This window comes from Micropterus dolomieu, linkage group LG13 (genome assembly GCF_021292245.1).
Source record: "Micropterus dolomieu isolate WLL.071019.BEF.003 ecotype Adirondacks linkage group LG13, ASM2129224v1, whole genome shotgun sequence".
Taxonomy (NCBI): domain Eukaryota; kingdom Metazoa; phylum Chordata; class Actinopteri; order Centrarchiformes; family Centrarchidae; genus Micropterus; species Micropterus dolomieu.
The window spans coordinates 402,453-407,723 of NC_060162.1; positions in this window are offsets into that span (position 1 = coordinate 402,453).

Genomic DNA, 5,271 nt, shown 5'->3' on the forward strand with positions numbered 1-5,271 from the left:
TTATTTTCATTCATTACACAATATGAATAAGCTATGCAGACAGTTGTAAAGAAAGAACATCTTTTTCTTCTGTTCTCTACTTGTTATAGTTACACAGTATTAGGGGTGTGGGCTGTATTAAAAGTATCCACTGTTCTCCCATGCTCTAACACACAGTAACGATGAAATGTGTGCTGTTCTCACATTCTTCCTCTGTATGTACACATAAACAACAAGGCAGGGAAATATAAAAGGAATTTATTTTATTGTTTGGGTACATTATTGTTCAGTGTACATGCTCACATCTGAAACAAACTTTACGTGCTTGATAACTCTCCCACCCCGCAGACATCTACACGCCAATACCGATTTATATTCATAGCGGCAAGTGCTATGTAGCTCCACATAGGGGACACAGGAAGTGACATATAGCACATTCATGCGGCGTCGGAACCGCGTAGGAAATTCACAGCCGCACCGGCAGAGCTCCAGAATATGCAACTCGGCCGGCTCACGCGCGAACGCGCTACTAGTGCGAGGGCCCGCCCAACGCTGCTTGCAGCTTTAATTTACATTACATTTACTCATTTGGCAGACGCTTTTATCCAAAGAGACTTATATTTGAGGAACAACATACAAGCATCAACAAAGCATCAAACACAGATCTTCAACTGACAATACATACTAGTAAGAGCGGCAATAAATACTAGTAAGAGCTCATAGCACATGTCACATCAGTGGGGTAAATACCTAGGGAAGGAAGTAAGAGTTAACAAAAAAGTGCAATCAATACAAGATCATTGTAGGGAAGAAGAAGAGCACAGGCAGTGCTTGTTAGAGGTTAGAGGTGTTATCAGAGGAAGTGTTCTCTGCAGAGTTTTCAAGAGCTTCTTGAAGTCAGAGAGGGACGCCCCTGCTCTGATGACGTGTGGTAGCTCGTTCCACCATCGTGGTGTCACAGATGAGAATAGTCGGGACTGGGATTGCTTTGTGTGAAGGGATGGTAGAGCCGGGCGGCGTTCGTTGGAGGAGCATAGTGGCCGAGAAGGAACGTGAGTTTGTATTATGGAGTTTAGGTAGATGGTGCAGACCCAGTAGTCACTCTGTATGCAGCATTAGTGACTTGAATTTAATTCTGGAGGCCACGGGGAGCCAGTGGAGGTCACTGAGTAATGGAGTGACATGAGTCCTTTTGGGCTGATCAAAAACCAGACGTGCTGCTGCATTCTGAACCATTTGTAGGGGTTTCACCGCACAAGCTGGAAGACCTGCTAGGAGGGCATTGCAATAGTCGAGACAAGAGATAACCATGGCCTGTACCAGAAGCTGGGTGGCGTACTGAGTGAGGTAGGGCCTGATTTTCCTTATGTTGTATAGAGAAAAGCGGCATGACTGAGAGACAGTAGCAACATGGTCTGAAAAGGACAGCTGGTCATCAATCATGACACCCAAGTTTCTCACCACCTTGGTTGGAGTGATGGTTGTGGAGTCAATTTGTAGTTTGATGTTATGGTGGATAGATTGCTCGGCTGGAATGACCAAGAGTTCAATCTTAGAGAGGTTTAGTTGAAGGTGGCAAACCTTCATCCATGCAGATATGTCCGAGAGAAGTCCATGATCCGTGCCGAGACGGTGGGATGGCCTGGTGGGAAAGCAGAGTTACGTATCGTCTGCATAACAGTGGTAAGAGAAGCTGTGCGAGTGAATGATCGGCCCCAGTGAGGTGGTTTAAATTGACAAGAGAAGGGGCCCAAGCACTGAGCCTTGGGGCACCCCTGTGGAGAGGCAGTGGGAGGAGGATAATTGTCCTTGCCTCAAAACATTGTAGGAACGCCCCGAGAGGTAGGATTTGAACCACAGGAGTGCTTTACTCGAGATGCCCATTGCTGAGAGAGCAGATAGCAGGATCCTGTGATTGACTGTGTCAAAGGCTGCTGATAGGTCAAGCAGGATAAGAACCGAGGATTGGGCTGCAGCTTTGAGAGCTTAAGCCCAATTAACCACCCCCCACTCCACCTATGCGATAAAGTGCATGTATTCAAGTACACCGCTCTGACGTGAGGGATTGTGTAATACAAAATGGCAGCGCAGACCGTGATAATGCAAAGAAAAGAGATGTATTGGCAGGAAAAACAGCCTAAACAGCGAAAGTAAGTCAGGGGTTTGATTTTTAAATGTATGTTGCTGCGTATCTGGTTATCGTTATCTGACAGTTTGGTCCGCGAGTGTGGGATTTATAGTGATATGATACAAAGCTAATCTCAGCAGGTCTCAGCTTTCAAATGAGTGGTTGCACGTGTGTCTAGGATGAGATGAGAGATACATGGAGGGCTACAACATAGTCTCACGGTTGTCCGGACACTTTGCACTTTGCAGTAAAAGTTCCATAAAATCTCAATCCGCAGAAAGATAATCCTGATTCTGTCTCTGACGTGCCTTTCACTCATACCAAAGTTTGACTGACACATGTTGGGCTAATGATTTGGGAGAAATTTTGATAAAACTGCAGAGAGACGGGATTATGGTGAAGACTCAGTGTTACGGACGGCTGGAAATTACAACTCACCATGTTTCAACAGGTAAGAATGAGTCATTTCTATGTAAAAACACACAAATTTGAACAACTATATGGCAGAGAAAAAATAATATTGATCATCATACTGTATATTGTAACGACGATTTATTTATTATTTATGAGCTATAAGTATTGTTAACATTATTATGCCTTTTAACAGGAAGTGAAAGAGAGACCAGAACAAACCAGGGAGAGGCAAATGACACAAAGTCCAAGTTGTTATTTATAGTTTTTTGTTCATTTTTGTCAGTAAGTTAAGTTTATGTTTTTATAGTAATGTTAATGTTCATTTATTTGTTAATAAACATTATTTTTACAACATTAAGTCTAGACTCATTTTTATTGCGTACTCAAATATGGAATTAACATTTTAACAGTGTCCATCCAGGGATTAATTTTATGGCAAATAAGTAAATGTAACTTAATGGCCTGATATCTTTATTAAGATTTATTATATCTTATTACAATGTGTCAAGTTCCTAACCAGATAACGTTAACGTTACACAGATGAATTGAAATAAGTTTTAAAGCAGCAGTAGAGTGGTGATGGTGATGTCTTTTGTTGGCATGGGAAATAGGACAGTGGAAAGAATGATAGAGAGAGAGAGAGAGGGGGCGACACGCAGCAAAGGTCTGCGGGCCGGATTGCATGTCTCTCTTTTTTCCTATCTCTCTCTAGCTGTTGTATCATTAAAGGCAAAAAGCCCCCAAAAATATCTTTATAAACTAAAGAACATTTTTGTCATTTTTCTTATGGGTTTTAAAACCCATATTTTGCAATAGAATACCTCTCCCTTTTTCCTTTTGTCCTGCTGGAAAACCCTCCCCCCGCCATTTGGGTTGGGTGGGTTAAGGATTTTAGTCATCCGACATGGATTTTAAGCTAGATGACCGTAAAAACGCGATCAACGCTACTGATCGCAACAAAGCTCCGGTGACTATGCTAACCGAGATAACTCTGCCCCTTGAGGACTGCGCACTCCTTAAGAAAGCGAACAAGAAGATTGCTGACCTTATGGAAGACATCCGACAACTTTCAGAGTAACTCAAAGAGAAAGATTCCCTGCTGACTGGCTTTATGGATGTCGCTTCAGTACAATCCAAACAGATTGTTTCTCTTAGCGCAACCGCTAACATCCAGGACACCGTGTTTTGGGACCCCTCTAGTCTTCCCAGGCTTTCATCCTGCTCGACTCCGAAGCATCAGTCAACCTGGGCTGAAGTGGTGGTCCGTGGCTGCAAGAGAGGCTCGGATGGGGCTGCCTCTCCTCCACACATCGGCCTCTCCAACCGCTATGCAGCCTTGTCTAACGACACTCCGGTCCATCCACCGGATGCACCTGCAGCTTCGAGTCTCCATGATACAGATACCTTTCGGCGCACACTTTGCCGACACTTTTGCATCTCCGCCACCGGCTACATCTCCTGCACTGGGCCACCGGTCTGCCGCCAGGCCTGATCTCCATCATAAGAGTGATAGTCCATGTGGGAACAAATGACACAGTTCTTCAGCAGTCTGAGCTGACAAAATCAGATTTTAACCGTCTTTTTAACTTTTTAAAGCAGTGTGGAAAGTCCGTTTTTATCTCTGGTCCCATTCCCACAGTTGGTCATGGTGCTGGCCGCTTCAGTAAACTTCTTGGCCTCCACGACTGGCTCCAGTCCACCTGCAGGGCTCATCGTGTGTGTTATGTGGATAATTTTAATATTTTCTGGCAAAGAATGTCTCTTTTTAAGACAGACGGACTTCACCCAAACAAACGGGGCTCAGAAATGTTAGCTGCGCACATACAGCATGTGGTGCGGTCCACACATCACTTACGTGAATGACTAATCATTCATGCAGCACACCTGGACACACCACCGCTCACTGAACAGATCTCTGCCTCACTGCCACAAACAACTGTCTCCACCTGCTGGCATGTAAAGCCGTCTGCTCCCAGCGCTGTTCCACAGACTTCTATTCCTATCATCGTCAGGCATAGACCAGTAAACCGAAATGTGCACATCCCACACAGAAATATTAGTAATCTCTTAAGGATTAGGACAACTGCACCAACTCCAGCACCCAGAACAAACTCATTTAAAATGGCTCTCTTCAATGTGAGATCTCTGTCAAGTAAGACTTTTATCTTAAATGATTTTATCTTGTCTGCAAATCTAGATTTTATGTTTTAACTGAATCCTGGTTGCAAATGAATGACTATAGCCAGCTAGCTGAACTGTGTCCGCCTCAATATGATTGTTTTAGTCAACCGAGGGTCAGTGGTCGTGGTGGTGGGTTAGTGAGTGTGTATAGGAAAAGTTTAAAATGTCATCAAGTACGCTGTGATGAATTTAACTCCTTTGAAGTTCTCACTCTTAAAGTTGGAGGGCTGCAACCTATCATATTTGTTATAATTTATCGCCCCCCCAAAACCGCCTGGAGGATTTTTATCAGAACTTCCTGAATTTTTATCTACTCTGGTTTTAAATTATGACAGAATTGTTCTTTGTGGCGATTTTAATATTCATGTTGATGACCCCACCAATGTTAATGCAACGGACTTTTTAAATATGGCCACTTCTTTTAACTTCAAACAACATGTCAAAGGGCAAACACATAACCGTGGTCATACACTGGACTTGGTTTTTACCCTGGGTGTCAGCATTTCCTCTGTGGAATTAGTGGACATGACCATATCTGACCACAGATGTATTGTTTTTAGCTGTGATTC